Genomic DNA, 9,551 nt, shown 5'->3' with positions numbered 1-9,551 from the left:
GTTCGCGGTGAAGCTCCGCCCACATTCAGGGCCATCGCATAATTCCTCCGCGACAAAAAAGTGGTCCGTCGTTAAAACTTTTCTTGTTACCTAAACAAAAAGCCAATCACAAGAAAATATTATAAGCCCTAAAATTTTGATAAATAGCTCTTTTAATAAAGTCAAACATTAGAAAGCTGATTTTGTTTACTGTTGTGATTGGCTAGCGGAGTAATACAAGACTCTGAGGAACATGGTCCAACGTTAACAACTGTTTTTTTTTTTTAAGTTGTATCCTACTTTTTTTTTTTTATAGAAGCATACCTCAATACTGCTTTTGCGGCGCGTTTGTTCAGAAGGAAGGTGGACTCCTAGGCGCACTAAGGAAGGGGATTGTGGCGCAGAGGGGAATGCGCTAACACTAAAGGGAGCCTAGGACGAGAACTTCGCCTCGTGTTTTCTGTACCAATTCTGCCTGGACTTTACTGCTTTCCTGCAAATTGTAAAACATGCTTCTGCTGGGAAACAAGTCTATCAGGGCAGACCTTACACTCGTCCATCGGCAGCAAAGCTGTTTACACGAGTGCGCGCGAAAACTCTGCAAGGTAGAGTGTGGAACGGAACGTATTGGAGAAAGCAAGATGTGCTGGGAGCAGGTGGACTGTACGGACCAATGCGTCAAAGCGGTTTCGTTAATTGCATTTTTCGCCATTTCCACATTGCTGAATATTAGATCTAGAGGCTTAATGAAGGTGGTCCTGCGTTTGCTACGTGCTTATGTCGCCTGAATTGCGTCATCTGCTGCTCGTGTAGATTTCACAACTCAGGAATCAGCCACGCAAACGGAGCCTAAACATGGATAGGCTCGTGTATGCGCGGAAGCGCTCTTCGGAGCTGTTGCAGAACTGTTTGTGCATAGGTAAGTACGTTCGTAGACATTTCGTGCATTAACTTTACTGTGCACGGGCTGAGTGTGTGTGCTTTGAGCGCCATGTGCGCAGGCGTGCACTACGTTCGGGCCTACGTCATCAGATATGCGTTGCTCCCACGCTTTTTAATGCGTTAGCATTAGAAGCATTCTTGGAAGCGGAAATGGCGACCGCCGACATGCTTGACCACCTGAGATATAACGAAATGGAATATACTCTCTCAGATATAACGAAGCCTAATATGCCACCTCGAGTATAACGAACTTTCGCGTGTGTACACATCGGATATATCGAGCTTGTGTGTCAACTTCGGATGCTAATGCGTTTCAATGAAACAGCGAGGATCGCCTCAGGGTTTTTCATTCATTGGACAGCGTATTTCAGTACTTCGTGTGCACGCTTGCAGCCTTGCGCATTACATGCGTAGATATCCGCAATAGCCTGTTCTTGTTTCTTTTTCGTTCAAGTCCTTTCTTTTAAAGAAATCAGGGTAGCTGCTCTCCATTTGACCACAATGCCTGGTTCATCGGACTTTCCAAAAGCCTATAACACAGTGGTCGTTGTTGTAGTTGCAGTAGTAATATTGGTAGTAGTAGCACAGCAGTAGTGGTGGTAGTGGTAATATTATTATTAGCATTAGTAGTGGGGCAGTAGCTGCTATAGTAGTTATAGTAGTACTAATGGCAGTAGCCATGAAAGTAGTGACTGCAGGAGTAGTAGTAGTAGTAGTGGTAGTAGTAGTAGTAGTAGTAGTAGTAGTAGTAGTAGTAGTAGTAGTAGTAGTAGTAGTAGTAGTAGTAGTAGTAGTAGTAGTAGTGGTGGTGGTGGTGGTGGTGGTGGTGGTGGTGGTGGTGGTGGTGGTGGTGGTGGTGGTGGTGGTGGTGGTGGTGGTGGTGGTGGTGGTGGTAGAGTAGCAGGAGTGACAGTGTTATTCGTTGTAGTAGCATCCACACCACATCTATCATACAGAACACACAATAGCGTCGCCAGTACGAGATACCTGATTGCCTTCTTTCCAGTAAAAGGGGGAGGGGGGTAGAGTTCATCTGTTGACCAATGAGGATGAGGTGCGGCACCTGCTACCACGGGAACAGGGACTAATGTTTGTAGGGCAGAAGAAGTAATGGACGATGACGTAACAGCTCCTGCTGCCGTTTCTTTGACCCTGATTGACGGCGAAAACTTTCACTTTCTTCTTGCCTTCTGATCAATTTGTATAGATTTCCGCTTTTCATTTGTAAAATAATCTTTGCGGAAAGAGCCATCTCGCAGACACGAAAAGCTGGTTATTACGGTTGCGTGGCATAAAATGCCGTCTGTATAGTATGCGTTGAAGCTAAATAAACTTTGAGCCTGGTTTAAAGCGAGACAAAAGGATTTAAAAACGACAGCTGCCGATGAGCATATTTCGATTAGCTTCCGAAGCAATATGGTCTTCCTAGGAGAGCCAGGAACTGAGATACGCAGTGGAGCAATTTGCTGCAAAGCGATCGCAAAAGTGTGCTCTCCCCCTCAGAACTGACCGAGTCTGCAGCGCGCATCCTCCACTGGGCAAGAAAAAACAAAAAAAAACAAAATTAGCTTCATAGGTATTAGACGAACTCGGCACAGAGTCCACTCGGCCCACACTCTTGCCAGAACGTCGCTACCGAGTATACAGAGAAGGGCACTTGCACGCTCAGCTTTCGTGACTGTTCAATCCTGCCACTTGTGGACAGCTTTCTCCAGATGACTTCTTTTCTGTATGCATACATGTGCGTGATGGCTGCTTTACTCGGCCAACACGCCGGATACGTAGCGGTCGACTGCAGAGCAGAGACGCTTTTATGTCGCCGCGGAAGCCGGCTGATCCGTGCGACTCGAGCGTTATTGCTCCTTTAGGTGGCAATACAGGGCTCTTCGAGTAGCAGCGCTTCGTAAACCACGTTGCACGTAAGTAGTCGCTGCTAGAGTGTTTGCCGCACTGCGCGCCTCCTGCGCTGCTGAGAGCGAGCGGCACCGAAGAGGGCAGTGAACGGCCCCAATCACAGACGCCCTGTGGGACCGCCGCACTAAAACTTGTTCGCTTCGGGGCGGTCCCTTTTAACAGCAGGTTGAGTTTCGTTGCAACAACAAACACAGCCTAGTTTTTCCTTCTTCCCTTTCTCAAACGCACGCCTGACGCTGTACGGACCGGTCAGGGACAGATTTAAAAGCGCAATTCAAGCGGAGATAAGATATGTGACATAGCAAACCGCAGAATGTTCTTTTTCCGGCCTTGCTTCTCCAGAGGCTCTATATTGCTTCGCTACACCCGCCGCTCTTGGTGTCTTCGACTTTTCTTGTTGCTGCTCATTCCATCGGGTGATTTGGGCCGTGCTGCTGGCAGCCGCGACGGGGTTGTATTGCGGGCGGAAGATTTTTATAAACCCTAGAATGTCTGCCGCAAGGAATCCTGGATGAGACTGAGACGGGAAGAGGAAGGACGGGGGAGGCGTGGAGGATAGAGTAGCGGTTGAAAGACGAGAGGAAAAGCGAAAGCAAGAGGCAACCGAGGAGACCTCCTTCAGAGCTTGGTTTGCTCAGGGCGCAGCGCTGTGCTCAGCAGAGGCGGAGGGCGCCGCCGGCGCCTGCTCTGAATGCCAGCGCTGTTGGTTGAGGGGGTCCATTTTTGTATCGCTTTCCCAGGTGCCAGCCCCCCTTCGCGCTCTCCCGTTTCGATGGCCGGCTCGCTGCTGCTGCTGCCAGTCTCCTTCGCCTCCACCCGCGAGTGCGAGAATGGTTCCTCCAGTCGTAACTTTCTCCCCTCGGAGGGCGCCCGAGCGGCCTGCTGTCCCGTGGAGCGAGACGTTGCGGCTTCTTCACTGCGCGTCACGGCTCGATGAGCGACGAATGCCGACTGATCGCCCTCGCCCCTTTCTGGTGCGTGTGATTGGACTCGGACGATACGCGGCAGGCCCCTCTGTGTGGCCGCAAAATGATGCGCCGAGGCAGCAGCTGCTGGTGTTTGGGGTACCGCGCCATCTAGGTCACGCCGTGATTGTGTGGTTGTGAAAGGCGCTTGCGAACGCCGGTGGCGCTTGTTTTGGTACGAATTCGGAACAGATAGCAGGTCAGCAGTGACGACAGTTGTGAGCTGCCGACATTCATCCGCCACCTCAACGGACTGTCTTTCGGCATCGCATTAGGATTGAGGTAGCCGGTTTGTTTAAAAGAAGGTGCAGCATCCCTACATCAACGGTTCCCCTCGCTGAGCATCGTTCGGGCTATCCAAACTGCTAACGCTGTCATTGCACCACAAATGTGAGCTTCGTGGGATGTCACACTGGACGCCAGGGATAAGATCATCTGTTCATCCCTGAGGACATCTCAGCGTCAGTGTGCCAGGAGATGCTGTCTCGCAGCACGAGCGCCCAGCGAAGAGGACTTCATGTATTTTAAAGGTGAGAGCCCATTGTTGTCCCGGCTGTCGCGAACACGTAGAAATTCTGTTATATCGCAGTAAACGCGCAACGCTTTTGCAAAATGTGGACAATCCATTATGTGGGGATCAGTCCGCGAGATATTGAAAGGGCCAATGTAATTTGAAGTTCTGCAGCTAGGAGAAACATTTTCTGTGACGCATATGTGCGTGGTGATCGCACAGCGCTTTTCTCTCGCGCTTCGGCTAGCGTCCTGTTTGCTGGTCCTCTCTTGCTAGCCGATGCGGAGCCGCTCTTGTTTATTACTGAACCCAACCCAAGACCCACAACTCTTGCTGGAGGGCTCTGTACAATTTCGCGTACTGAAGTGCGAAGCATGCCGCGCGTAGTACCCTGTAGCCCGAAGCCAGCACTAATAAATAAATTTTAGTTCCGCTTACTGCGACTACCTTTTTCAGCCATTTGCTGTAATCGCCATTCGAATTGCAAGCGAAAGTAGAACCTCACATTGGCGGACCAATCAGTTGCCAACCTAGGCGCCCTTTTCACCTGTATTTTTTTTTTACTTCAATCTGAGAAAAAGAAGCAATTAGCTGGTCACGTGATATTTTTGCGTTCTCAGCGGACGGAATCCGGCGAACTGAGGAACCAGCAGCTCTCGTTGTAAAACTGACGTACTGTGTGGAGAGAAAGTGGTTGATACAATGCTAGTTTGGTCCAAAGTCCATCGTACCGCCTCGCCATGGTCAATTCTGGTGTCGGGACAGCAAAAAAACAGACCGTTTCAATGTGAGTGCTCCAGTTTTCTCGCTCTGATCCACCGCTCTCCTCTTCATCGAAAAAGCCGTTAGCACTGGAATGCAGTCCATTCAAGAGTTCGCGTGGTATACACCATAGCTACAGCGCAGCAGACGGAACACAACAAGGAAGACACAGCACGCGCTGTCTGTCACAACACTAAAAAAGAATCCTGTGTCCCGTATGTTGCGCTGCAACTATGGTGATCTCAAACCAACTCACCAAACGGGTCGATTTGTGGCACACACCACTTGTGCTTCCGATAGCACGTGATTTCCAAGTAATGCATATTAAACGGCGGGTGACGGAGAATTCCGAATTCCCCGATAAGGTGACCCGTGCAGGTAAATTAAAGACGTTAATTCAGACGTTAATTCAAGAGCTTCACATTTGCTGTTCACTTAAGAAGGCATCAGAGGAAAGTATAAATCAGTTTCCTTGAATACTATCACGTTAGTCTTTGTAATGTCTTTATTAGTTGATTACGACCGCCGCCTTCACGACTGTAGTGTGGGTGAGGCCGGGTTTGACCTAGGAATGGAATGCCGTAAAGTTGTAGTCAACGTACTGTCAACGTGCTGTCAACGGTCTGTCGCGGGATTCACCCGCGAGAGCCAGCTGCAATACAGTAGGTCGCCTACAAGTCTACGGCAATCCATTGCACGACTGCGGCAGGTGGCTGGAGAAAAAGTGGGTGAGGGTTGACGGCCGAGTGCTTGTAGACGAGAAGACAGCTTGTCGGTTTGAGTCGTCGGTGTCTGTAGCCACGAACGGGCCTGGTGCATTGACTACGGCGACGCATTGCGCCAGCATGGCCGTGTCATGCCAATGAAGAGGCGAAAGAGGTGAATGCAGTCTTTGTGGCCGCGATCTGGCTGCGGTGTGGACTGCGTTGAAGTGATACTATCATCCAATCTCTTGAAGCTCGTGCTCTGCTGATAACGAGTCACAGCTCAGAGAAAGAGCCATCTGGCCCATGTAGCCGGAGCTGGCAACGAAACAGTAGAAATAGCCACGTGAATCAATTTGGGTTTGATCTGACAAGGGTGTTAATGCAAGTGATGATAAAACAAGTGACCATGCATGTTCAAGCGCCGCCTAATGAATGAGAATGCGAACAGCGATATTCAGACTGGTCCATATCTGCGCAATTTTGTGCTGTTCCGATACATATTTGCGTAATTCGTAAAGACGTGGTTGTCAATTTAGAGTCAGGGGGAGAGGGAATATAATTCGGTATTATTTGAGCTTTTTCACCTGTTTGGAAGTCTGGATTGCCGTTCAGTGCAGTAAGTCTAAATGATGGTGACTGCCCCGTGAGCCAGCGCAGACACGGGAAAACGCCTGTGCACCAACACCCACGCACCGGTGTACAGGCTTGAATGCGGTTGTTTCTGCATGCGCGCAGGTGTGCCTTACTGTCCTTTTATATTTTACCACCGAGCTAACATCGAGCCACACTTTCTGTCAGGCCAGCCTCGCTAGTCGCAAAAGAAGATTCTGTCACTACTGCTGAGAAGTCCAGGTCAGTTTCACGTTACACCTGGTTGTTTTGTTGGGTACCTACATGCAGCTCCGTTGCGGATAGTGAACAGACCACTGGCGGCAGCATTAACGCTGAGCGCGGTGCGTTTTATTCGGAGCTACTCGAGTTGACAGAGCTGGCGGTACAGCGTGTTCCTATTCAATGGCCGCAAAAGGCCGACACGTACGCACGGTAAAATGTACTTTTTCACAGACAGCCATTCCGTGGACATTTTCATTTTGTTGCTTGTGAGTGCGGGGACAGACACAAGACAGTTTCAAAGAAATATAAAATTAAGTGAGGGTTTATATAACGGCGTTCTTCCGGGCACAAAGAAAGCCAACATTCTATGTTACCCAGGAAACAGCGAGCGAAAGGAATAAACACAAAATCATGAAGGAACTCTCCAACACTGCATTACTGAATAGCTTGCTCCTCGGTTATTAAAAATTATTTTTTTCCGCTGTCAAGTGCAGACTCCATAAAAAGGGATTCAAGCAATCTCTTGCAAGCACTCTCTTGGACTTGACCAAAAATCTTTGTCATCTTTTGGGGCCACGCACGTATGAAGTGGTTCTGATCTTTCTGCTGAGCTTTCTTTCCGCATTTATTGATTTGATTAATTGATTGATTGAATAATTGATTGATTGATTGATTAATTGATTGATTGATTGATTGATTGATTAATTGATTGATTGATTGATTATATACACTACTTTTATGTAAACCCGGTTCCTTCTCTTATGCCATATGGGAAACTCTAGAATGAAAAAACAAACTCGCCAGATGGTCCAGCCACTAAACAGCGGGGTTCCAGAAATCAACTTTGTTTCATTACAGTTGCACATATTACCACTGCAGTTGTAGCAGCTGACCCAACTAGCTTAAGGTAGTTCCCGCAGTGACTGGAATTCTGTGCAAGCCAATTCCTGTGGCCAACGAGACAACATGTGAAACTTCGAGTAATCATGAACCGATTTCACATAAGAAGACGTGTGTATATATATATATATATATATATATATATATATATATATATATATATATATATATATATATATATATATATATATATATATATATATATATATATATATATATATGTGTGTGTGTGTGTGTGTGTGTGTGTGTGTGTGTGTGTGTGTGTGTGTGTGTGTGTGTGTGTGTGTGTGTGTGTGTGTGTGTGTGTGTGTGTGTGTGTGTGTGTGTGTGTGTGTGTGTGTGTGTGTGTGTGTGTGTGTGTGTGTGTGTGTGTAAACGGCTGGCCCATGATTTTTTTACAGAAGACGCTGCGGGCGCAAAAGCTTGAACAAGTTCAGAGCGCCAAGTGGCCAGATAACGTTATGTATCAGAGAGACCACGGATTTGCGCTTCTGTAAGCTTCAAAAGAATCGGCTGTGCAGTGCGCACCTTCGCGGCATGGCAGAGGGTAGGACCACCGTACTGAATTGTGACCGCTCCCTTGTACAAAGAGGACCAAGCGAGTTAGTTATGCAGCTAGCGCGGCGCGCTGAGGTCATTAGCAGGCAAACCGGCCCGACGTCCGCGTACGAATCAAATCCTTTCACCCTAAAAGCACTCGCATTTGTCGCGCTAATCGCGCCCACTTGGCGCACACAGTGTGGGATGGGCGCAGACAGTGTGCGGGAACGTGGGCACCTTCCGCAGCCTCCGCACCATCCCCGGCTCTGGCTTTTCATCCGTGGTCATCCGCCTCGCAAAAGCTAGCTCAGAGAGGTCAGCCACTACCGCGCTGTTCGACTAATGCACGGCTTGGTTACGTAATGACATTGTGTGCACAGCTTGCGGTCAGCTGTGGCGTTTGGTGCCAGCAGAACATAGAATCAGAAGTTTGGCTCGTGTGTTTTTGGTTTTGCGTTTGCCTCTCTAAGAGAGGGTTGCCTAGCTGAATGAAAAGTTATTTAATGACGGAATTGTTGAGAAGTTGCGCGATCGGGAGGCGTTGTGACTGGTTACTTTGCCTGTTGATGAATGAGGCACGAGCGAGGTTTCACAGTCGGGTTAGGAAACAGAAGTATAAACGTAGAAAAAAGGGAGAACAGAAAGGTCTTTGTGGTTTGCCGTGAGGCTAAAATGCGAACACATTCCGTCAGAGAAATCACTGCTGTATTTAAATTTTTGTAACCAAGCTACCTTCAATAAACCCACGCAGTGTGAAACCGAAAAGCTGAAGTCCAGTACACTGTGCCCCAAATAACGGAGGGATATACGTATTGCAAAGTAAGATAGGTTGAAGTCATTCGACAGCGCTTAGAAGCGTGTTTGTTGTGAAATATTTCTTGTGTGTAAGCAGGATCTACACTGCGGTCAAGTATTCACAAAGCTAATGAATGACATTTTTCATAAACAAAATAAATATTTTTCACAGATAAACAATACAAAAAGGGGAAGGAGAGGGTTACCACGTTGTGATAAAATGTGTGAGACGAAGAAAATCATAGAGTTGGAAGTTGGCGTCTCCCTTCAAAGAGACATTTCCTTATCGAGTATCGCGCCAATACGTCTGCCACGCACAAACACACACACAGAGATGCATTCACACTTGCACGAGATTACCTGACAGGTCTATAACACCGAAGTCTCGCTTTACTTAATAATAACATAGAGAGAGTACAATTATACTCTTACACTATCTGTCACTCAGAAATAGCATGGCTGCTTGCTTAATTTGCGAGTCACTCTGTGAACGGCATAGGCCATATCGCATTGAAGCAGAACTAAAGAGTGTCCCGCAACTACAGTTAACGTTCGCATTAACTGAGTTTCGGCTCATTATGGCAACCAGCACGCTCTGGTCAGGCATTTCATGTGGAGTATCGTGCTTTTTTTAACCCCAAATTCCTTAAACTGACTAAGCTGCGTTTAGGGATGGACCAATTAGTCGAATGCGTAAGCGCT

General features: G+C 47.8%; 1 protein-coding gene across 1 annotated transcript in view; it reads left to right on the top strand.

Moving 5' to 3' along the window:
- Window positions 1–3,575: 3,575 nt before the first annotated feature.
- The window catches only part of LOC144125874 (uncharacterized), a 131,866-nt gene continuing 125,890 nt past the window's right edge, over window positions 3,576–9,551 (top strand). The window contains exon 1 of the mRNA XM_077659622.1: window positions 3,576–4,330. The gene's annotated coding sequence lies outside the window, so the exon portion shown is untranslated. The remainder of the gene's footprint in view (window positions 4,331–9,551) is intronic.

Source organism: Amblyomma americanum, chromosome 3 (genome assembly GCF_052857255.1).
Source record: "Amblyomma americanum isolate KBUSLIRL-KWMA chromosome 3, ASM5285725v1, whole genome shotgun sequence".
Taxonomy (NCBI): Eukaryota; Metazoa; Arthropoda; class Arachnida; order Ixodida; family Ixodidae; genus Amblyomma; species Amblyomma americanum.
Note: the sequence above shows the minus strand (reverse complement) of the source record. Positions and strands in the feature narration are given on the sequence as shown.